The 23,214-nt window shown below is 46.7% G+C and overlaps 15 non-coding genes and 1 pseudogene across 15 annotated transcripts; all 16 read left to right on the forward strand.

Moving 5' to 3' along the window:
• The first annotated feature begins 3,245 nt into the window (after nt 1–3,245).
• Nucleotides 3,246–3,439, forward strand: LOC141196250 (U2 spliceosomal RNA). Its single transcript, XR_012268813.1, has one exon. It is a non-coding gene; the product is annotated as a U2 spliceosomal RNA (small nuclear RNA).
• A 1,122-nt stretch (nt 3,440–4,561) lies between these two features.
• On the forward strand, nt 4,562–4,752 carry LOC141196830 (U2 spliceosomal RNA). Its single transcript, XR_012269225.1, has one exon. It is a non-coding gene; the product is annotated as a U2 spliceosomal RNA (small nuclear RNA).
• Nucleotides 4,753–5,872: 1,120 nt separating this feature from the next.
• Nucleotides 5,873–6,063, forward strand: LOC141196207 (U2 spliceosomal RNA). Its single transcript, XR_012268771.1, has one exon. It is a non-coding gene; the product is annotated as a U2 spliceosomal RNA (small nuclear RNA).
• A 1,121-nt stretch (nt 6,064–7,184) lies between these two features.
• On the forward strand, nt 7,185–7,375 carry LOC141196199 (U2 spliceosomal RNA). The gene has a single exon (XR_012268763.1). It is a non-coding gene; the product is annotated as a U2 spliceosomal RNA (small nuclear RNA).
• A 1,119-nt stretch (nt 7,376–8,494) lies between these two features.
• Nucleotides 8,495–8,685, forward strand: LOC141196831 (U2 spliceosomal RNA). The gene has a single exon (XR_012269226.1). It is a non-coding gene; the product is annotated as a U2 spliceosomal RNA (small nuclear RNA).
• Nucleotides 8,686–9,804: 1,119 nt separating this feature from the next.
• Nucleotides 9,805–9,995, forward strand: LOC141196832 (U2 spliceosomal RNA). The gene has a single exon (XR_012269227.1). It is a non-coding gene; the product is annotated as a U2 spliceosomal RNA (small nuclear RNA).
• Nucleotides 9,996–11,117: 1,122 nt separating this feature from the next.
• On the forward strand, nt 11,118–11,308 carry LOC141195874 (U2 spliceosomal RNA). Its single transcript, XR_012268447.1, has one exon. It is a non-coding gene; the product is annotated as a U2 spliceosomal RNA (small nuclear RNA).
• A 1,122-nt stretch (nt 11,309–12,430) lies between these two features.
• On the forward strand, nt 12,431–12,621 carry LOC141196833 (U2 spliceosomal RNA). Its single transcript, XR_012269228.1, has one exon. It is a non-coding gene; the product is annotated as a U2 spliceosomal RNA (small nuclear RNA).
• A 1,120-nt stretch (nt 12,622–13,741) lies between these two features.
• LOC141195875 (U2 spliceosomal RNA) lies at nt 13,742–13,932 on the forward strand. Its single transcript, XR_012268448.1, has one exon. It is a non-coding gene; the product is annotated as a U2 spliceosomal RNA (small nuclear RNA).
• Nucleotides 13,933–15,054: 1,122 nt separating this feature from the next.
• LOC141196834 (U2 spliceosomal RNA) lies at nt 15,055–15,245 on the forward strand. Its single transcript, XR_012269229.1, has one exon. It is a non-coding gene; the product is annotated as a U2 spliceosomal RNA (small nuclear RNA).
• Nucleotides 15,246–16,369: 1,124 nt separating this feature from the next.
• LOC141196835 (U2 spliceosomal RNA) lies at nt 16,370–16,560 on the forward strand. The gene has a single exon (XR_012269230.1). It is a non-coding gene; the product is annotated as a U2 spliceosomal RNA (small nuclear RNA).
• A 1,121-nt stretch (nt 16,561–17,681) lies between these two features.
• LOC141196836 (U2 spliceosomal RNA) lies at nt 17,682–17,872 on the forward strand. The gene has a single exon (XR_012269231.1). It is a non-coding gene; the product is annotated as a U2 spliceosomal RNA (small nuclear RNA).
• Nucleotides 17,873–18,992: 1,120 nt separating this feature from the next.
• Nucleotides 18,993–19,183, forward strand: LOC141195784 (U2 spliceosomal RNA). The gene has a single exon (XR_012268361.1). It is a non-coding gene; the product is annotated as a U2 spliceosomal RNA (small nuclear RNA).
• Nucleotides 19,184–20,304: 1,121 nt separating this feature from the next.
• LOC141196837 (U2 spliceosomal RNA) lies at nt 20,305–20,495 on the forward strand. Its single transcript, XR_012269232.1, has one exon. It is a non-coding gene; the product is annotated as a U2 spliceosomal RNA (small nuclear RNA).
• A 1,118-nt stretch (nt 20,496–21,613) lies between these two features.
• On the forward strand, nt 21,614–21,804 carry LOC141196839 (U2 spliceosomal RNA). The gene has a single exon (XR_012269234.1). It is a non-coding gene; the product is annotated as a U2 spliceosomal RNA (small nuclear RNA).
• Nucleotides 21,805–22,924: 1,120 nt separating this feature from the next.
• Nucleotides 22,925–23,002, forward strand: LOC141196437 (U2 spliceosomal RNA; annotated as a pseudogene).
• The last annotated feature ends 212 nt before the right edge of the window (nt 23,003–23,214 follow it).

Here is a 23,214-nt window from a genome sequence, read left to right on the forward strand (position 1 = left end):
ACCTTAGTGATGGCCGGGGATTTCAACTGCCCCATCGAGGAGGATGGTCGTAGTTCTGGCACATCTGCCAAGTTGGACATCACGTCCAAGCTGCTCATCGAGATGGTAACCGAGGCCTCTCTTCAGGACGTGGTGGGCTCCATGGGGAGAGGCTCCATGAACTATTCGTGGAGCCGACCGGATGGCTCACTCCGCTCCAGGATTGACTTTGTGTTCACCTCTCGGGCAGTCAGGCAGAGTAGGCACTCGATGGTCCCCTGCTTCTTCTCCGACCACAGAGCCATTCACTTACAAGGTGTCCTCGGCGACGGTTTTCCGTCCGGTCCCGGCTCCTGGAAGCTGAATTGTGCTCTGCTGGCTCAGGATGAAGTCGTGGAGGAGCTGAGAGCAGCCTACGCAATGTGGCAGTCCTACAAGGGTAGCTTCCAAACAGTCTCTGATTGGTGGGAATATGTTAAACTTGAGTTTCGCTGTTTCTTTCAGGCCAAGGGTCGACAACAGGCGTGTGAGAAGAGGAGGGACTTCAGAGGGCTGCAGCGCGAGCTGCGGTCGCTGCAGGACTTTCTTCACTGTGGCTGGGACGTGAGGGAGGAGCTGGAGGAGACCAAGAAGAGCCTGAAAAGGCACTTTGAGGAGGAGTCCAAGCGAATCGTCTTCCGTTCCAAAGTGGAGAATCTGGAGAAGGGTGAGAAATGTAACTCATTCTTTTTCAGGAAACTTCATGCCGGTCACACGCCCCTGAACGAGCTGCGAGACGAGAGCGGAAACATGCGACGTGGGAAGGAGGACGTGATGAGGGTCGTCAGCGACTTCTACAGCGAACTCTACTCCCACAAGACTACCGACCCCGACGCTGCTGATAACTTCCTGTCAGGTATCACTAACCATCTTGATCCTGCAGGCATGGCAGCCTTGGACAAACCTCTGATGGTGGGCGAATTGCTCTCTGCCGCTAAATCCTTTAGGACCGGCAGGACCCCGGGCAGTGATGGTCTTCCAGCGGAGCTCTATGTAGCGCTGGGAGACCTCATCTGTCCGGACCTGTTGGACCTGTACGAGGAGATGGTGGTGGAGGGTAGAATGCCTCCATCTTTGAGGGAAGGAATGGTCACGATCCTGTACAAGCGGAAGGGAGAGAGTTGCGACCTGAGGAATTGGCGTCCCATCACTCTGCTCAACGTGGACTACAAGATCCTGGCCAAGACGATGGCGACACGACTTAAGACGGTCATCGGACGGATCATCCACCCGGACCAGACCTGCGGCATCCCTGGACGTCGCATCGCAGACAGCCTCGCTCTCGTGCGGGACACGGTCGAGTACATCAAGGTCCGCCGCGCACACGCGGCCCTGGTCTCCTTGGATCAGGAGAAGGCCTTCGACCGGGTTTCCCACGAGTTCATGGGCCGAGCTCTGCACCGGTTAGGTTTGGGTAACATGTTTTGTTCGTATGTCCGTTTGATGTATTTTGATATCCACAGCTCGGTGTTGGTGAAAGGCTGGAAGACTGACCCCTTCCCTGTCCTCTCTGGGGTCAGACAAGGCTGCCCTCTATCACCTCTTCTTTTTGTTTGTGTTATAGAACTCTTCGCAGAGGCTATCCGGCAGAATGGAGAGATCAGAGGGATCACCGCACCGGGTCCGGGACGACACGAGGTCAAGTGCTCGCTCTACATGGACGACGTCACCGTCTTCTGCGCTGATCGTGGTTCAGTCGACGCCCTCGTCCAGACGTGTGAGAGGTTCGGCCGGGCTTCAGGGGCCAAAGTCAACTGCAGGAAGTCGGAAGCCATGCTCTTCGGGGATTGGCAGCCGGCCTCCTCCGCCCCCTTCCCCTTCAACATTCAACCGGATTTCCTCAAGGTGCTGGGAGTCTGGTTCGGGAAGGAAGGAGCGGCCCTCAAGTCCTGGCAAGAACGCTTGGCCAAGGTGAAGCAACGGATCGGACTCTGGAGCCTCAGACACCTCACTTGTGAGGGTAAGGCACTCGTCCTGCGTAATGAGGTCCTGCCCGTCTTGCAGTACACGGCGCAGGCCTGGCCCCCACACGTCACTGTGTGCAGGGCCATTACCAGGACAGTGTTTCACTTTGTCTGGGGATCCAAGATGGACAGAGTCAGGCGGGCCGTCATGTACAAGGAGCCTCGCAAGGGTGGGAAGGGCGTTCCAGATATCCCCACCCTCCTGCGATCCTCTTTTGTGTGTGATTGTGTCCGCCGGACTTTGCAAGTCAAGAATGGCTCCGCGGGCAGGTCCATGTCTCGCTTCTTCCTGCTTCCTCTTTGGAGGCGACTCGGCTGGGACAAGTGGGACAGCTCCTTCCCCTACAACTGGACGACGCCATGGTTCTATGGAGACGTCGTTCGATTTGTGGGGGAACATCAACTGGAGGGACTCAAGCCCGACTTGTGGAAGCCCAAAACTATCCACAAGCTCATCAGAGCCAAGGATGACGTGGAGAACATCACAGGACTTCACCAGGACACGCTGGAGACTGTGTGGACAAATGTGTCGTCTGACAGGCTGACCAACGGGCACAAGGACTTGTCGTGGATGGCGATTCAGGGCGGACTGCCCGTCCGGTCATTCATGCATGCCCGGAACCTGTGCAAGACCCGGTACTGCCCAAGGTGCCCCTTCGTGGAGAAAACATCTTTGCACACTTTTTGGGACTGCGGATTTGCACAGCGCCTGTTGACTGCCCTTGAGGACGACCTGAGGAACTCTGTCCCCAGGGCGAGCCTATCGCACCATTCTGTGCTTTACGGACTCTTCCCTGGGGTTCATACCGTCGGAGCCATCCAGGAGGCTTGGCGCCTTATGAACTGCTTCAAGGATGCCGTTTGGGTCGCCAGGAACCGGCTCATCTTGAGGAGGGAGAGGATGTCCATCCAGGACTGCCGCAGGCTGATCCACAGCCTGCTCAGAGACTATTCCATCGTGGACGGTCCGGAGGACGAGGATGAGGACTAAACCCCTCCTCCCCCTCTCCCCTTATGTGTCTTGTCTTTTAATAAAGCTTCGGGCCTGTGATTTTCCCCTCCCCATCCCCTTTTTCCCAATCCCCATCCCTTATCACGGTTCGTCGTACTGTATTGATTGACATGCTTTTTCTTTCATATTGAGTGTTTTGTGTAGCATAGGGGTGTGATGTGTCTAGTTAGTGCGTCGTATCCTCATGCTATGTAAATGTGATGTAGAATTCTGTGTGTACTGGGCTGCGGCACTGTACACTGTCTGTTAACTTATTTTTTGTGCTAATAAAAGATATATTCAATCAAAAAAATCTGTTCTTATCAGTTTAATATCTGATACGTCCCCTATCTGGGGACCATATATTAAATGGATTTTTAGAACAGGGAGATGGAAAAAGAGCTTGCTCTGTCCACTCCACGCATTGACCTGGTATTGCAGTATCTCCAGGACCGGTGCACCCCTTCTTTAATGCAGTTTCTAAAATCAGAAAGAATTGAATTCAATGCTTTTTGTTCATTTTGCTTGTTTGTCGGATTTTGGGATGGACTCTTTGGCTTTGCTTTTCTTCTCCTCATTGGATTTTTCATGTTAAAAGTTGCAGAAGCCAGATGACAAGCTCATTTTGGTTCAACTTCAGCAACTGTGCATTGCATTGCCATGTAATGTAATGTAATGCAATGCTATCTATCTAGCTCTCCCTCTATACTTCCTTTTGGATAAACAGACATATTAGGCAAGCATTTTGGAGCTTTCACCTAAATAACTACAGGTGGTGAGATAAGCTGCACAATATAATTGACCTTTCAGTATATTGTTGCACACACACCATCTATTTAGCAAATGCCCTTGTTATCAACAGCAGCCTTTTAAACTCACCTGAGCTAACAGGTATGTGAGCTGGTTACTCTGCTGCGCTTAAAATTTCTTTTTTGGTTTGCTACAATGCCTTTTCTGAAACGTTGTCTCCCTCTGCTGGAACACTGACTTCTTTCATTTAATGCCTGCAGACTATAAAAGAGAAACCAACCCAAAAAGTTTGGTTGATTAGTCTGTGGCATTCTTTTAAACTGTTGCTTATGGCGGTCTCTGTGAGCTTCTCAGTGACATTCAGCCATCCAGGTATCCCGCCTGCAGTAGACGGAATGTGACAATGGAACGCTGGCTGCGCGTGTCATAATAGGCTCTGAGCCTTTATATACCTGCGCACAGCAGCAGCCACCTTCAGTCTGCTGCTGGACAGCCAGCAGCAGCAGCAGCAGGAGAGGTAATTAATCAGCAACCCTCCTGCTAAGGGTAGACAGCTGCTCGTTCCACCCCCCCCCCCCGCCTTAATTGGTTCTCCTCCCTTCCAACGGTGTTGAGGCGGGTGGGAACAGCCGGGGGTTGAGGGTACTGTGCTAAAAGAGGTGGAGTTATGCAGATCTAAAACGCGTGGATTGCAGCAGCAGCAAGCCGAAAAGTGCAGGCATGTGAGGGATCTAGAGGTTGACAGCATGTCTTCTTAACGGGAGTCCAGGTGGCCATCTCCACAAATGGACTTTTCAGAATCCTTGGGTGGCACCGTAGTCGGAAACCAATTCTGGTTATCGCTTCTCGGCCTTTTGGCTAAGATCAAGTGTAGTATCTGTTCTTATCAGTTTAATATCTGATACGTCCCCTATCTGGGGACCATATATTAAATGGATTTTTAGAACAGGGAGATGGAAAAAGAGCTTGCTCTGTCCACTCCACGCATTGACCTGGTATTGCAGTATCTCCAGGACCGGTGCACCCCTTCTTTAATGCAGTTTCTAAAATCAGAAAGAATTGAATTCAATGCTTTTTGTTCATTTTGCTTGTTTGTCGGATTTTGGGATGGACTCTTTGGCTTTGCTTTTCTTCTCCTCATTGGATTTTTCATGTTAAAAGTTGCAGAAGCCAGATGACAAGCTCATTTTGGTTCAACTTCAGCAACTGTGCATTGCATTGCCATGTAATGTAATGTAATGCAATGCTATCTATCTAGCTCTCCCTCTATACTTCCTTTTGGATAAACAGACATATTAGGCAAGCATTTTGGAGCTTTCACCTAAATAACTACAGGTGGTGAGATAAGCTGCACAATATAATTGACCTTTCAGTATATTGTTGCACACACACCATCTATTTAGCAAATGCCCTTGTTATCAACAGCAGCCTTTTAAACTCACCTGAGCTAACAGGTATGTGAGCTGGTTACTCTGCTGCGCTTAAAATTTCTTTTTTGGTTTGCTACAATGCCTTTTCTGAAACGTTGTCTCCCTCTGCTGGAACACTGACTTCTTTCATTTAATGCCTGCAGACTATAAAAGAGAAACCAACCCAAAAAGTTTGGTTGATTAGTCTGTGGCATTCTTTTAAACTGTTGCTTATGGCGGTCTCTGTGAGCTTCTCAGTGACATTCAGCCATCCAGGTATCCCGCCTGCAGTAGACGGAATGTGGCAATGGAACGCTGGCTGCGCGTGTCATAATAGGCTCTGAGCCTTTATATACCTGCGCACAGCAGCAGCCACCTTCAGTCTGCTGCTGGACAGCCAGCAGCAGCAGCAGGAGAGGTAATTAATCAGCAACCCTCCTGCTAAGGGTAGACAGCTGCTCGTTCCACCCCCCCCCCCCAGCCTTAATTGGTTCTCCTCCCTTCCAACGGTGTTGAGGCGGGTGGGAACAGCCGGGGGTTGAGGGTACTGTGCTAAAAGAGGTGGAGTTATGCAGATCTAAAACGCGTGGATTGCAGCAGCAGCAAGCCGAAAAGTGCAGGCATGTGAGGGATCTAGAGGTTGACAGCATGTCTTCTTAACGGGAGTCCAGGTGGCCATCTCCACAAATGGACTTTTCAGAATCCTTGGGTGGCACCGTAGTCGGAAACCAATTCTGGTTATCGCTTCTCGGCCTTTTGGCTAAGATCAAGTGTAGTATCTGTTCTTATCAGTTTAATATCTGATACGTCCCCCCCTATCTGGGGACCATATATTAAATGATTTAGAACAGGGAGATGGAAAAAGAGCTTGCTCTGTCCACTCCACGCATTGACCTGGTATTGCAGTATCTCCAGGACCGGTGCACCCCCTTCTTTAATGCAGTTTCTAAAATCAGAAGAATTGGAATTCAATGCTTTTTGTTCATTTTGCTTGTTTGTCGGATTTTGGGATGGACTCTTTGGCTTTGCTTTTCTTCTCCTCATTGGATTTTTCATGTTAAAAGTTGCAGAAGCCAGATGACAAGCTCATTTTTGGTTCAACTTCAGCAACTGTGCATTGCATTGCCATGTAATGTAATGTAATGCAATGCTATCTATCTAGCTCTCCCTCTATACTTCCTTTTGGATAAACAGACATATTAGGCAAGCATTTTTGGAGCTTTCACCTAAATAACTACAGGTGGTGAGATAAGCTGCACAATATAATTGACCTTTCAGTATATTGTTGCACACACACCATCTATTTAGCAAATGCCCTTGTTATCAACAGCAGCCTTTTAAACTCACCTGAGCTAACAGTATGTGAGCTGGTTACTCTGCTGCGCTAAAATTTCTTTTTTGGTTTGCTACAATGCCTTTTCTGAAACGTTGTCTCCCTCTGCTGGAACACTGACTTCTTTCATTTAATGCCTGCAGACTATAAAAGAGAAACCAACCCAAAAGTTTGGTTGATTAGTCTGTGGCATTCTTTTAAACTGTTGCTTATGGCGGTCTCTGTGAGCTTCTCAGTGACATTCAGCCATCCAGGTATCCCGCCTGCAGTAGACGGAATGTGGCAATGGAACGCTGGCTGCGCATGTCATAATAGGCTCTGAGCCTTTATATACCTGCGCACAGCAGCAGCCACGTTCAGTCTGCTGCTGGACAGCCAGCAGCAGCAGCAGCAGGAGAGGTAATTAATCAGCAACCCTCCTGCTAAGGGTAGACAGCTGCTCGTTCCACCCCCCCCCCCGCCTTAATTGGTTCTCCTCCCTTCCAACGGTGTTGAGGCGGGTGGGAACAGCCGGGGGTTGAGGGTACTGTGCTAAAAGAGGTGGAGTTATGCAGATCTAAAACGCGTGGATTGCAGCAGCAGCAAGCCGAAAAGTGCAGGCATGTGAGGGATCTAGAGGTTGACAGCATGTCTTCTTAACGGGAGTCCAGGTGGCCATCTCCACAAATGGACTTTTCAGAATCCTTGGGTGGCACCGTTGTCGGAAACCAATTCTGGTTATCGCTTCTCGGCCTTTTGGCTAAGATCAAGTGTAGTATCTGTTCTTATCAGTTTAATATCTGATACGTCCCCTATCTGGGGACCATATATTAAATGGATTTTTAGAACAGGGAGATGGAAAAAGAGCTTGCTCTGTCCACTCCACGCATTGACCTGGTATTTGCAGTATCTCCAGGCCGGTGCACCCTTCTTTAATGCAGTTTCTAAAATCAGAAAGAATTGAATTCAATGCTTTTTGTTCATTTTGCTTGTTTGTCGGATTTTGGGATGGACTCTTTGGCTTTGCTTTTCTTCTCCTCATTGGATTTTCATGTTAAAAGTTGCAGAAGCCAGATGACAAGCTCATTTTGGTTCAACCTTCAGCAACTGTGCATTGCATTGCCATGTAATGTAATGTAATGCAATGCTATCTATCTAGCTCTCCCTCTATACTTCCTTTTGGATAAAGACATATTAGGCAAGCATACTGGAGCTTTCACCTAAATAACCTACAGGTGGTGAGATAGCTGCACAATATAATTGACCTTTCAGTATATTGTTGCACACACACCATCTATTTAGCAAATGCCCTTGTTATCAACAGCAGCCTTTTAAACTCACCTGAGCTAACAGGTATGTGAGCTGGTTTACTCTGCTGCGCTTAAAATTTCTTTTTTGGTTTGCTACAATGCCTTTTCTGAAACGTTGTCTCCCTCTGCTGGAACACTGACTTCTTTCATTTAATGCCTGCAGACTATAAAAGAGAAACCAACCCAAAAAGTTTGGTTGATTAGTCTGTGGCATTCTTTTAAAACTGTTGCTTATGGCGGTCTCTGTGAGCTTCTCAGTGACATTCAGCCATCCAGGTATCCCGCCTGCAGTAGACGGAATGTGGCAATGGAACGCTGTCTGCGCGTGTCATAATAGGCTCTGAGCCTTTATATACCTGCGCACAGCAGCAGCCACCTTCAGTCTGCTGCTGGACAGCCAGCAGCAGCAGCAGCAGAAGAGGTAATTAATCAGCAACCCTCCTGCTAAGGGTAGACAGCTGCTCGTTCCACCCCCCCCCCCGCCTTAATTGGTTCTCCTCCCTTCCAACGGTGTTGAGGCGGGTGGGAACAGCCGGGGGTTGAGGGTACTGTGCTAAAAGAGGTGGAGTTATGCAGATCTAAAACGCGTGGATTGCAGCAGCAGCAAGCCGAAAGTGCAGGCATGTGAGGGATCTAGAGGTTGACAGCATGTCTTATTAACGGGAGTCCAGGTGGCCATCTCCACAAATGGACTTTTCAGAATCCTTGGGTGGCACCGTAGTCGGAAACCAATTCTGGTTATCGCTTCTCGGCCTTTTGGCTAAGATCAAGTGTAGTATCTGTTCTTATCAGTTTAATATCTGATACGTCCCCTATCTGGGGACCATATATTAAATGGATTTTTAGAACAGGGAGATGGAAAAAGAGCTTGCTCTGTCCACTCCACGCATTGACCTGGTATTGCAGTATCTCCAGGACCGGTGCACCCCTTCTTTAATGCAGTTTCTAAAATCAGAAAGAATTGAATTCAATGCTTTTTGTTCATTTTGCTTGTTTGTCGGATTTTGGGATGGACTCTTTGGCTTTGCTTTTCTTCTCCTCATTGGATTTTTCATGTTAAAAGTTGCAGAAGCCAGATGACAAGCTCATTTTGGTTCAACTTCAGCAACTGTGCATTGCATTGCCATGTAATGTAATGTAATGCAATGCTATCTATCTAGCTCTCCCTCTATACTTCCTTTTGGATAAACAGACATATTAGGCAAGCATTTTGGAGCTTTCACCTAAATAACTACAGGTGGTGAGATAAGCTGCACAATATAATTGACCTTTCAGTATATTGTTGCACACACACCATCTATTTAGCAAATGCCCTTGTTATCAACAGCAGCCTTTTAAACTCACCTGAGCTAACAGGTATGTGAGCTGGTTACTCTGCTGCGCTTAAAATTTCTTTTTTGGTTTGCTACAATGCCTTTTCTGAAACGTTGTCTCCCTCTGCTGGAACACTGACTTCTTTCATTTAATGCCTGCAGACTATAAAAGAGAAACCAACCCAAAAAGTTTGGTTGATTAGTCTGTGGCATTCTTTTAAACTGTTGCTTATGGCGGTCTCTGTGAGCTTCTCAGTGACATTCAGCCATCCAGGTATCCCGCCTGCAGTAGACGGAATGTGGCAATGGAACGCTGGCTGCGCGTGTCATAATAGGCTCTGAGCCTTTATATACCTGCGCACAGCAGCAGCCACCTTCAGTCTGCTGCTGGACAGCCAGCAGCAGCAGCAGCAGGAGAGGTAATTAATCAGCAACCCTCCTGCTAAGGGTAGACAGCTGCTCGTTCCACCCCCCCCCGCCTTAATTGGTTCTCCTCCCTTCCAACGGTGTAGAGGCGGGTGGGAACAGCCGGGGGTTGAGGGTACTGTGCTAAAAGAGGTGGAGTTATGCAGATCTAAAACGCGTGGATTGCAGCAGCCGCAAGCCGAAAAGTGCAGGCATGTGAGGGATCTAGAGGTTGACAGCATGTCTTCTTAACGGGAGTCCAGGTGGCCATCTCCACAAATGGACTTTTCAGAATCCTTGGGTGGCACCGTAGTCGGAAACCAATTCTGGTTATCGCTTCTCGGCCTTTTGGCTAAGATCAAGTGTAGTATCTGTTCTTATCAGTTTAATATCTGATACGTCCCCTATCTGGGGACCATATATTAAATGGATTTTTAGAACAGGGAGATGGAAAAAGAGCTTGCTCTGTCCACTCCACGCATTGACCTGGTATTGCAGTATCTCCAGGACCGGTGCACCCCTTCTTTAATGCAGTTTCTAAAATCAGAAAGAATTGAATTCAATGCTTTTTGTTCATTTTGCTTGTTTGTCGGATTTTGGGATGGACTCTTTGGCTTTGCTTTTCTTCTCCTCATTGGATTTTTCATGTTAAAAGTTGCAGAAGCCAGATGACAAGCTCATTTTGGTTCAACTTCAGCAACTGTGCATTGCATTGCCATGTAATGTAATGTAATGCAATGCTATCTATCTAGCTCTCCCTCTATACTTCCTTTTGGATAAACAGACATATTAGGCAAGCATTTTGGAGCTTTCACCTAAATAACTACAGGTGGTGAGATAAGCTGCACAATATAATTGACCTTTCAGTATATTGTTGCACACACACCATCTATTTAGCAAATGCCCTTGTTATCAACAGCAGCCTTTTAAACTCACCTGAGCTAACAGGTATGTGAGCTGGTTACTCTGCTGCGCTTAAAATTTCTTTTTTGGTTTGCTACAATGCCTTTTCTGAAACGTTGTCTCCCTCTGCTGGAACACTGACTTCTTTCATTTAATGCCTGCAGACTATAAAAGAGAAACCAACCCAAAAAGTTTGGTTGATTAGTCTGTGGCATTCTTTTAAACTGTTGCTTATGGCGGTCTCTGTGAGCTTCTCAGTGACATTCAGCCATCCAGGTATCCCGCCTGCAGTAGTCGGAATGTGGCAATGGAACGCTGGCTGCGCGTGTCATAATAGGCTCTGAGCCTTTATATACCTGCGCACAGCAGCAGCCACCTTCAGTCTGCTGCTGGACAGCCAGCAGCAGCAGCAGCAGGAGAGGTAATTAATCAGCAACCCTCCTGCTAAGGGTAGACAGCTGCTCGTTCCACCCCCCCCCCCCGCCTTAATTGGTTCTCCTCCCTTCCAACGGTGTTGAGGCGGGTGGGAACAGCCGGGGGTTGAGGGTACTGTGCTAAAAGAGGTGGAGTTATGCAGATCTATAACGCATGGATTGCAGCAGCAGCATGCCGAAAAGTGCAGGCATGTGAGGGATCTAGAGGTTGACAGCATGTCTTCTTAACGGGAGTCCAGGTGGCCATCTCCACAAATGGACTTTTCAGAATCCTTGGGTGGCACCGTAGTCGGAAACCAATTCTGGTTATCGCTTCTCGGCCTTTTGGCTAAGATCAAGTGTAGTATCTGTTCTTATCAGTTTAATATCTGATACGTCCCCTATCTGGGGACCATATATTAAATGGATTTTTAGAACAGGGAGATGGAAAAAGAGCTTGCTCTGTCCACTCCACGCATTGACCTGGTATTCCAGTATCTCCAGGACCGGTGCACCCCTTCTTTAATGCAGTTTCTAAAATCAGAAAGAATTGAATTCAATGCTTTTTGTTCATTTTGCTTGTTTGTCGGATTTTGGGATGGACTCTTTGGCTTTGCTTTTCTTCTCCTCATTGGATTTTTCATGTTAAAAGTTGCAGAAGCCAGATGACAAGCTCATTTTGGTTCAACTTCAGCAACTGTGCATTGCATTGCCATGTAATGTAATGTAATGCAATGCTATCTATCTAGCTCTCCCTCTATACTTCCTTTTGGATAAACAGACATATTAGGCAAGCATTTTGGAGCTTTCACCTAAATAACTACAGGTGGTGAGATAAGCTGCACAATATAATTGACCTTTCAGTATATTGTTGCACACACACCATCTATTTAGCAAATGCCCTTGTTATCAACAGCAGCCTTTTAAACTCACCTGAGCTAACAGGTATGTGAGCTGGTTACTCTGCTGCGCTTAAAATTTCTTTTTTGGTTTGCTACAATGCCTTTTCTGAAACGTTGTCTCCCTCTGCTGGAACACTGACTTCTTTCATTTAATGCCTGCAGACTATAAAAGAGAAACCAACCCAAAAAGTTTGGTTGATTAGTCTGTGGCATTCTTTTAAACTGTTGCTTATGGCGGTCTCTGTGAGCTTCTCAGTGACATTCAGCCATCCAGGTATCCCGCCTGCAGTAGTCGGAATGTGGCAATGGAACGCTGGCTGCGCGTGTCATAATAGGCTCTGAGCCTTTATATACCTGCGCACAGCAGCAGCCACCTTCAGTCTGCTGCTGGACAGCCAGCAGCAGCAGCAGCAGGAGAGGTAATTAATCAGCAACCCTCCTGCTAAGGGTAGACAGCTGCTCGTTCCACCCCCCCCCCCCGCCTTAATTGGTTCTCCTCCCTTCCAACGGTGTTGAGGCGGGTGGGAACAGCTGGGGGTTGAGGGTACTGTGCTAAAAGAGGTGGAGTTATGCAGATCTAAAACGCGTGGATTGCAGCAGCAGCAAGCCGAAAAGTGCAGGCATGTGAGGGATCTAGAGGTTGACAGCATGTCTTCTTAACGGGAGTCCAGGTGGCCATCTCCACAAATGGACTTTTCAGAATCCTTGGGTGGCACCGTAGTCGGAAACCAATTCTGGTTATCGCTTCTCGGCCTTTTGGCTAAGATCAAGTGTAGTATCTGTTCTTATCAGTTTAATATCTGATACGTCCCCTATCTGGGGACCATATATTAAATGGATTTTTAGAACAGGGAGATGGAAAAAGAGCTTGCTCTGTCCACTCCACGCATTGACCTGGTATTGCAGTATCTCCAGGACCGGTGCACCCCTTCTTTAATGCAGTTTCTAAAATCAGAAAGAATTGAATTCAATGCTTTTTGTTCATTTTGCTTGTTTGTCGGATTTTGGGATGGACTCTTTGGCTTTGCTTTTCTTCTCCTCATTGGATTTTTCATGTTAAAAGTTGCAGAAGCCAGATGACAAGCTCATTTTGGTTCAACTTCAGCAACTCTGCATTGCATTGCCATGTAATGTAATGTAATGCAATGCTATCTATCTAGCTCTCCCTCTATACTTCCTTTTGGATAAACAGACATATTAGGCAAGCATTTTGGAGCTTTCACCTAAATAACTACAGGTGGTGAGATAAGCTGCACAATATAATTGACCTTTCAGTATATTGTTGCACACACACCATCTATTTAGCAAATGCCCTTGTTATCAACAGCAGCCTTTTAAACTCACCTGAGCTAACAGGTATGTGAGCTGGTTACTCTGCTGCGCTTAAAATTTCTTTTTTGGTTTGCTACAATGCCTTTTCTGAAACGTTGTCTCCCTCTGCTGGAACACTGACTTCTTTCATTTAATGCCTGCAGACTATAAAAGAGAAACCAACCCAAAAAGTTTGGTTGATTAGTCTGTGGCATTCTTTTAAACTGTTGCTTATGGCGGTCTCTGTGAGCTTCTCAGTGACATTCAGCCATCCAGGTATCCCGCCTGCAGTAGACGGAATGTGGCAATGGAACGCTGGCTGCGCGTGTCATAATAGGCTCTGAGCCTTTATATACCTGCGCACAGCAGCAGCCACCTTCAGTCTGCTGCTGGACAGCCAGCAGCAGCAGCAGCAGGAGAGGTAATTAATCAGCAACCCTCCTGCTAAGGGTAGACAGCTGCTCGTTCCACCCCCCCCCCGCCTTAATTGGTTCTCCTCCCTTCCAACGGTGTTGAGGCGGGTGGGAACAGCCGGGGGTTGAGGGTACTGTGCTAAAAGAGGTGGAGTTATGCAGATCTATAACGCATGGATTGCAGCAGCAGCATGCCGAAAAGTGCAGGCATGTGAGGGATCTAGAGGTTGACAGCATGTCTTCTTAACGGGAGTCCAGGTGGCCATCTCCACAAATGGACTTTTCAGAATCCTTGGGTGGCACCGTAGTCGGAAACCAATTCTGGTTATCGCTTCTCGGCCTTTTGGCTAAGATCAAGTGTAGTATCTGTTCTTATCAGTTTAATATCTGATACGTCCCCTATCTGGGGACCATATATTAAATGGATTTTTAGAACAGGGAGATGGAAAAAGAGCTTGCTCTGTCCACTCCACGCATTGACCTGGTATTCCAGTATCTCCAGGACCGGTGCACCCCTTCTTTAATGCAGTTTCTAAAATCAGAAAGAATTGAATTCAATGCTTTTTGTTCATTTTGCTTGTTTGTCGGATTTTGGGATGGACTCTTTGGCTTTGCTTTTCTTCTCCTCATTGGATTTTTCATGTTAAAAGTTGCAGAAGCCAGATGACAAGCTCATTTTGGTTCAACTTCAGCAACTGTGCATTGCATTGCCATGTAATGTAATGTAATGCAATGCTATCTATCTAGCTCTCCCTCTATACTTCCTTTTGGATAAACAGACATATTAGGCAAGCATTTTGGAGCTTTCACCTAAATAACTACAGGTGGTGAGATAAGCTGCACAATATAATTGACCTTTCAGTATATTGTTGCACACACACCATCTATTTAGCAAATGCCCTTGTTATCAACAGCAGCCTTTTAAACTCACCTGAGCTAACAGGTATGTGAGCTGGTTACTCTGCTGCGCTTAAAATTTCTTTTTTGGTTTGCTACAATGCCTTTTCTGAAACGTTGTCTCCCTCTGCTGGAACACTGACTTCTTTCATTTAATGCCTGCAGACTATAAAAGAGAAACCAACCCAAAAAGTTTGGTTGATTAGTCTGTGGCATTCTTTTAAACTGTTGCTTATGGCGGTCTCTGTGAGCTTCTCAGTGACATTCAGCCATCCAGGTATCCCGCCTGCAGTAGACGGAATGTGGCAATGGAACGCTGGCTGCGCGTGTCATAATAGGCTCTGAGCCTTTATATACCTGCGCACAGCAGCAGCCACCTTCAGTCTGCTGCTGGACAGCCAGCAGCAGCAGCAGGAGAGGTAATTAATCAGCAACCCTCCTGCTAAGGGTAGACAGCTGCTCGTTCCACCCCCCCCCCCCCCCGCCTTTATTGGTTCTCCTCCCTTCCAACGCTCTTGAGGCGGGTGGGAACAGCCGGGGGTTGAGGGTACTGTGCTAAAAGAGGTGGAGTTATGCAGATCTAAAACGCGTGGATTGCAGCAGCAGCAAGCCGAAAAGTGCAGGCATGTGAGGGATCTAGAGGTTGACAGCATGTCTTCTTAACGGGAGTCCAGGTGGCCATCTCCACAAATGGACTTTTCAGAATCCTTGGGTGGCACCGTAGTCGGAAACCAATTCTGGTTATCGCTTCTCGGCCTTTTGGCTAAGATCAAGTGTAGTATCTGTTCTTATCAGTTTAATATCTGATACGTCCCCTATCTGGGGACCATATATTAAATGGATTTTTAGAACAGGGAGATGGAAAAAGAGCTTGCTCTGTCCACTCCACGCATTGACCTGGTATTGCAGTATCTCCAGGACCGGTGCACCCCTTCTTTAATGCAGTTTCTAAAATCAGAAAGAATTGAATTCAATGCTTTTTGTTCATTTTGCTTGTTTGTCGGATTTTGGGATGGACTCTTTGGCTTTGCTTTTCTTCTCCTCATTGGATTTTTCATGTTAAAAGTTGCAGAAGCCAGATGACAAGCTCATTTTGGTTCAACTTCAGCAACTGTGCATTGCATTGCCATGTAATGTAATGTAATGCAATGCTATCTATCTAGCTCTCCCTCTATACTTCCTTTTGGATAAACAGACATATTAGGCAAGCATTTTGGAGCTTTCACCTAAATAACTACAGGTGGTGAGATAAGCTGCACAATATAATTGACCTTTCAGTATATTGTTGCACACACACCATCTATTTAGCAAATGCCCTTGTTATCAACAGCAGCCTTTTAAACTCACCTGAGCTAACAGGTATGTGAGCTGGTTACTCTGCTGCGCTTAAAATTTCTTTTTTGGTTTGCTACAATGCCTTTTCTGAAACGTTGTCTCCCTCTGCTGGAACACTGACTTCTTTCATTTAATGCCTGCAGACTATAAAAGAGAAACCAACCCAAAAAGTTTGGTTGATTAGTCTGTGGCATTCTTTTAAACTGTTGCTTATGGCGGTCTCTGTGAGCTTCTCAGTGACATTCAGCCATCCAGGTATCCCGCCTGCAGTAGGCGGAATGTGGCAATGGAACGCTGGCTGCGCGTGTCATAATAGGCTCTGAGCCTTTATATACCTGCGCACAGCAGCAGCCACCTTCAGTCTGCTGCTGGACAGCCAGCAGCAGCAGCAGCAGCAGGAGAGGTAATTAATCAGCAACCCTCCTGCTAAGGGTAGACAGCTGCTCGTTCCACCCCCCCCCCCGCCTTAATTTGTTCTCCTCCCTTCCAACGGTGTTGAGGCGGGTGGGAACAGCCGGGGGTTGAGGGTACTGTGCTAAAAGAGGTGGAGTTATGCAGATCTAAAACGCGTGGATTGCAGCAGCAGCAAGCCGAAAAGTGCAGGCATGTGAGGGATCTAGAGGTTGACAGCATGTCTTCTTAACGGGAGTCCAGGTGGCCATCTCCACAAATGGACTTTTCAGAATCCTTGGGTGGCACCGTAGTCGGAAACCAATTCTGGTTATCGCTTCTCGGCCTTTTGGCTAAGATCAAGTGTAGTATCTGTTCTTATCAGTTTAATATCTGATACGTCCCCTATCTGGGGACCATATATTAAATGGATTTTTAGAACAGGGAGATGGAAAAAGAGCTTGCTCTGTCCACTCCACGCATTGACCTGGTATTGCAGTATCTCCAGGACCGGTGCACCCCTTCTTTAATGCAGTTTCTAAAATCAGAAAGAATTGAATTCAATGCTTTTTGTTCATTTTGCTTGTTTGTCGGATTTTGGGATGGACTCTTTGGCTTTGCTTTTCTTCTCCTCATTGGATTTTTCATGTTAAAAGTTGCAGAAGCCAGATGACAAGCTCATTTTGGTTCAACTTCAGCAACTGTGCATTGCATTGCCATGTAATGTAATGTAATGCAATGCTATCTATCTAGCTCTCCCTCTATACTTCCTTTTGGATAAACAGACATATTAGGCAAGCATTTTGGAGCTTTCACCTAAATAACTACAGGTGGTGAGATAAGCTGCACAATATAATTGACCTTTCAGTATATTGTTGCACACACACCATCTATTTAGCAAATGCCCTTGTTATCAACAGCAGCCTTTTAAACTCACCTGAGCTAACAGGTATGTGAGCTGGTTACTCTGCTGCGCTTAAAATTTCTTTTTTGGTTTGCTACAATGCCTTTTCTGAAACGTTGTCTCCCTCTGCTGGAACACTGACTTCTTTCATTTAATGCCTGCAGACTATAAAAGAGAAACCAACCCAAAAAGTTTGGTTGATTAGTCTGTGGCATTCTTTTAAACTGTTGCTTATGGCGGTCTCTGTGAGCTTCTCAGTGACATTCAGCCATCCAGGTATCCCGCCTGCAGTAGACGGAATGTGGCAATGGAACGCTGGCTGCGCGTGTCATAATAGGCTCTGAGCCTTTATATACCTGCGCACAGCAGCAGCCACCTTCAGTCTGCTGCTGGACAGCCAGCAGCAGCAGCAGCAGGAGAGGTAATTAATCAGCAACCCTCCTGCTAAGGGTAGACAGCTGCTCGTTCCACCCCCCCCCCCGCCTTAATTGGTTCTCCTCCCTTCCAACGGTGTTGAGGCGGGTGGGAACAGCCGGGGGTTGAGGGTACTGTGCTAAAAGAGGTGGAGTTATGCAGATCTAAAACGCGTGGATTGCAGCAGCAGCAAGCCGAAAAGTGCAGGCATGTGAGGGATCTAGAGGTTGACAGCATGTCTTCTTAACGGGAGTCCAGGTGGCCATCTCCACAAATGGACTTTTCAGAATCCTTGGGTGGCACCGTAGTCGGAAACCAATTCTGGTTATCGCTTCTCGGCCTTTTGGCTAAGATCAAGTGTAGTATCTGTTCTTATCAGTTTAATATCTGATACGTCCCCTATCTGGGGACCATATATTAAATGGATTTTTAGAACAGGGAGATGGAAAAAGAGCTTGCTCTGTCCACTCCACGCATTGACCTGGTATTGCAGTATCTCCAGGACCGGTGCACCCCTTCTTTAATGCAGTTTCTAAAATCAGAAAGAATTGAATTCAATGATTTTTGTTCATTTTGCTTGTTTGTCGGATTTTGGGATGGACTCTTTGGCTTTGCTTTTCTTCTCCTCATTGGATTTTTCATGTTAAAAGTTGCAGAAGCCAGATGACAAGCTCATTTTGGTTCAACTTCAGCAACTGTGCATTGCATTGCCATGTAATGTAATGTAATGCAATGCTATCTATCTAGCTCTCCCTCTATACTTCCTTTTGGATAAACAGACATATTAGGCAAGCATTTTGGAGCTTTCACCTAAATAACTACAGGTGGTGAGATAAGCTGCACAATATAATTGACCTTTCAGTATATTGTTGCACACACACCATCTATTTAGCAAATGCCCTTGTTATCAACAGCAGCCTTTTAAACTCACCTGAGCTAACAGGTATGTGAGCTGGTTACTCTGCTGCGCTTAAAATTTCTTTTTTGGTTTGCTACAATGCCTTTTCTGAAACGTTGTCTCCCTCTGCTGGAACACTGACTTCTTTCATTTAATGCCTGCAGACTATAAAAGAGAAACCAACCCAAAAAGTTTGGTTGATTAGTCTGTGGCATTCTTTTAAACTGTTGCTTATGGCGGTCTCTGTGAGCTTCTCAGTGACATTCAGCCATCCAGGTATCCCGCCTGCAGTAGACGGAATGTGGCAATGGAACGCTGGCTGCGCGTGTCATAATAGGCTCTGAGCCTTTATATACCTGCGCACAGCAGCAGCCACCTTCAGTCTGCTGCTGGACAGCCAGCAGCAGCAGCAGCAGGAGAGGTAATTAATCAGCAACCCTCCTGCTAAGGGTAGACAGCTGCTCGTTCCACCCCCCCCCCGCCTTAATTGGTTCTCCTCCCTTCCAACGGTGTTGAGGCGGGTGGGAACAGCCGGGGGTTGAGGGTACTGTGCTAAAAGAGGTGAAGTTATGCAGATCTAAAACGCGTGGATTGCAGCAGCAGCAAGCCGAAAAGTGCAGGCATGTGAGGGATCTAGAGGTTGACAGCATGTCTTCTTAACGGGAGTCCAGGTGGCCATCTCCACAAATGGACTTTTCAGAATCCTTGGGTGGCACCGTAGTCGGAAACCAATTCTGGTTATCGCTTCTCGGCCTTTTGGCTAAGATCAAGTGTAGTATCTGTTCTTATCAGTTTAATATCTGATACGTCCCCTATCTGGGGACCATATATTAAATGGATTTTTAGAACAGGGAGATGGAAAAAGAGCTTGCTCTGTCCACTCCACGCATTGACCTGGTATTGCAGTATCTCCAGGACCGGTGCACACCTTCTTTAATGCAGTTTCTAAAATCAGAAAGAATTGAATTCAATGCTTTTTGTTCATTTTGCTTGTTTGTCGGATTTTGGGATGGACTCTTTGGCTTTGCTTTTCTTCTCCTCATTGGATTTTTCATGTTAAAAGTTGCAGAAGCCAGATGACAAGCTCATTTTGGTTCAACTTCAGCAACTGTGCATTGCATTGCCATGTAATGTAATGTAATGCAATGCTATCTATCTAGCTCTCCCTCTATACTTCCTTTTGGATAAACAGACATATTAGGCAAGCATTTTGGAGCTTTCACCTAAATAACTACAGGTGGTGAGATAAGCTGCACAATATAATTGACCTTTCAGTATATTGTTGCACACACACCATCTATTTAGCAAATGCCCTTGTTATCAACAGCAGCCTTTTAAACTCACCTGAGCTAACAGGTATGTGAGCTGGTTACTCTGCTGCGCTTAAAATTTCTTTTTTGGTTTGCTACAATGCCTTTTCTGAAACGTTGTCTCCCTCTGCTGGAACACTGACTTCTTTCATTTAATGCCTGCAGACTATAAAAGAGAAACCAACCCAAAAAGTTTGGTTGATTAGTCTGTGGCATTCTTTTAAACTGTTGCTTATGGCGGTCTCTGTGAGCTTCTCAGTGACATTCAGCCATCCAGGTATCCCGCCTGCAGTAGACGGAATGTGGCAATGGAACGCTGGCTGCGCGTGTCATAATAGGCTCTGAGCCTTTATATACCTGCGCACAGCAGCAGCCACCTTCAGTCTGCTGCTGGACAGCCAGCAGCAGCAGCAGCAGGAGAGGTAATTAATCAGCAACCCTCCTGCTAAGGGTAGACAGCTGCTCGTTCCACCCCCCCCCCCGCCTTAATTGGTTCTCCTCCCTTCCAACGGTGTTGAGGCGGGTGGGAACAGCCGGGGGTTGAGGGTACTGTGCTAAAAGAGGTGGAGTTATGCAGATCTAAAACGCGTGGATTGCAGCAGCAGCAAGCTGAAAAGTGCAGGCATGTGAGGGATCTAGAGGTTGACAGCATGTCTTCTTAACGGGAGTCCAGGAGGCCATCTCCACAAATGGACTTTTCAGAATCCTTGGGTGGCACCGTAGTCGGAAACCAATTCTGGTTATCGCTTCTCGGCCTTTTGGCTAAGATCAAGTGTAGTATCTGTTCTTATCAGTTTAATATCTGATACGTCCCCTATCTGGGGACCATATATTAAATGGATTTTTAGAACAGGGAGATGGAAAAAGAGCTTGCTCTGTCCACTCCACGCATTGACCTGGTATTGCAGTATCTCCAGGACCGGTGCACCCCTTCTTTAATGCAGTTTCTAAAATCAGAAAGAATTGAATTCAATGCTTTTTGTTCATTTTGCTTGTTTGTCGGATTTTGGGATGGACTCTTTGGCTTTGCTTTTCTTCTCCTCATTGGATTTTTCATGTTAAAAGTTGCAGAAGCCAGATGACAAGCTCATTTTGGTTCAACTTCAGCAACTGTGCATTGCATTGCCATGTAATGTAATGTAATGCAATGCTATCTATCTAGCTCTCCCTCTATACTTCCTTTTGGATAAACAGACATATTAGGCAAGCATTTTGGAGCTTTCACCTAAATAACTACAGGTGGTGAGATAAGCTGCACAATATAATTGACCTTTCAGTATATTGTTGCACACACACCATCTATTTAGCAAATGCCCTTGTTATCAACAGCAGCCTTTTAAACTCACCTGAGCTAACAGGTATGTGAGCTGGTTACTCTGCTGCGCTTAAAATTTATTTTTTGGTTTGCTACAATGCCTTTTCTGAAACGTTGTCTCCCTCTGCTGGAACACTGACTTCTTTCATTTAATGCCTGCAGACTATAAAAGAGAAACCAACCCAAAAAGTTTGGTTGATTAGTCTGTGGCATTCTTTTAAACTGTTGCTTATGGCGGTCTCTGTGAGCTTCTCAGTGACATTCAGCCATCCAGGTATCCCGCCTGCAGTAGACGGAATGTGGCAATGGAACGCTGGCTGCGCGTGTCATAATAGGCTCTGAGCCTTTATATACCTGCGCACAGCAGCAGCCACCTTCAGTCTGCTGCTGGACAGCCAGCAGCAGCAGCAGCAGGAGAGGTAATTAATCAGCAACCCTCCTGCTAAGGGTAGACAGCTGCTCGTTCCACCCCCCCCGCCTTAATTGGTTTTCCTCCCTTCCAACGGTGTTGAGGCGGGTGGGAACAGCCGGGGGTTGAGGGTACTGTGCTAAAAGAGGTGGAGTTATGCAGATCTAAAACGCGTGGATTGCAGCAGCAGCAAGCCGAAAAGTGCAGGCATGTGAGGGATCTAGAGGTTGACAGCATGTCTTCTTAACGGGAGTCCAGGTGGCCATCTCCACAAATGGACTTTTCAGAATCCTTGGGTGGCACCGTAGTCGGAAACCAATTCTGGTTATCGCTTCTCGGCCTTTTGGCTAAGATCAAGTGTAGTATCTGTTCTTATCAGTTTAATATCTGATACGTCCCCTATCTGGGGACCATATATTAAATGGATTTTTAGAACAGGGAGATGGAAAAAGAGCTTGCTCTGTCCACTCCACGCATTGACCTGGTATTGCAGTATCTCCAGGACCGGTGCACCCCTTCTTTAATGCAGTTTCTAAAATCAGAAAGAATTGAATTCAATGCTTTTTGTTCATTTTGCTTGTTTGTCGGATTTTGGGATGGACTCTTTGGCTTTGCTTTTCTTCTCCTCATTGGATTTTTCATGTTAAAAGTTGCAGAAGCCAGATGACAAGCTCATTTTGGTTCAACTTCAGCAACTGTGCATTGCATTGCCATGTAATGTAATGTAATGCAATGCTATCTATCTAGCTCTCCCTCTATACTTCCTTTTGGATAAACAGACATATTAGGCAAGCATTTTGGAGCTTTCACCTAAATAACTACAGGTGGTGAGATAAGCTGCACAATATAATTGACCTTTCAGTATATTGTTGCACACACACCATCTATTTAGCAAATGCCCTTGTTATCAACAGCAGCCTTTTAAACTCACCTGAGCTAACAGGTATGTGAGCTGGTTACTCTGCTGCGCTTAAAATTTCTTTTTTGGTTTGCTACAATGCCTTTTCTGAAACGTTGTCTCCCTCTGCTGGAACACTGACTTCTTTCATTTAATGCCTGCAGACTATAAAAGAGAAACCAACCCAAAAAGTTTGGTTGATTAGTCTGTGGCATTCTTTTAAACTGTTGCTTATGGCGGTCTCTGTGAGCTTCTCAGTGACATTCAGCCATCCAGGTATCCCGCCTGCAGTAGACGGAATGTGGCAATGGAACGCTGGCTGCGCATGTCATAATAGGCTCTGAGCCTTTATATACCTGCGCACAGCAGCAGCCACCTTCAGTCTGCTGCTGGACAGCCAGCAGCAGCAGCAGCAGGAGAGGTAATTAATCAGCAACCCTCCTGCTAAGGGTAGACAGCTGCTCGTTCCACCCCCCCCCCGCCTTAATTGGTTCTCCTCCCTTCCAACGGTGTTGAGGCGGGTGGGAACAGCCGGGGGTTGAGGGTACTGTGCTAAAAGAGGTGGAGTTATGCAGATCTAAAACGCGTGGATTGCAGCAGCAGCAAGCCGAAAAGTGCAGGCATGTGAGGGATCTAGAGGTTGACAGCATGTCTTCTTAACGGGAGTCCAGGTGGCCATCTCCACAAATGGACTTTTCAGAATCCTTGGGTGGCACCGTAGTCGGAAACCAATTCTGGTTATCGCTTCTCGGCCTTTTGGCTAAGATCAAGTGTAGTATCTGTTCTTTTAAGAACACAAGAGCTACGATCTACACTTGACGAGAGCGATCGAACTCGGAAGGAGAAGAGCTTCGGAGCGCAGCTGACATCGGAGAAGGAAGGCGGATATCGGTGGGAGGAAGAAGCTCTAAAGAATCCAGAAGAAGACGAAGACTCGGAGAAGAATCGGGCTGTCCTGTGGAATCTTTGAGTAAGAAAATCATCGAGACAAAGACCTTTCGGGGAATTTGTCCAGAACACGACGGGAGAA

The sequence above is a fragment of the Phyllobates terribilis genome, unplaced genomic scaffold (assembly GCF_046119375.1).
Source record: "Phyllobates terribilis strain yellow unplaced genomic scaffold, ASM4611937v1 Scaffold_74__1_contigs__length_7073193, whole genome shotgun sequence".
In the NCBI taxonomy this organism is placed as follows: domain Eukaryota; kingdom Metazoa; phylum Chordata; class Amphibia; order Anura; family Dendrobatidae; genus Phyllobates; species Phyllobates terribilis.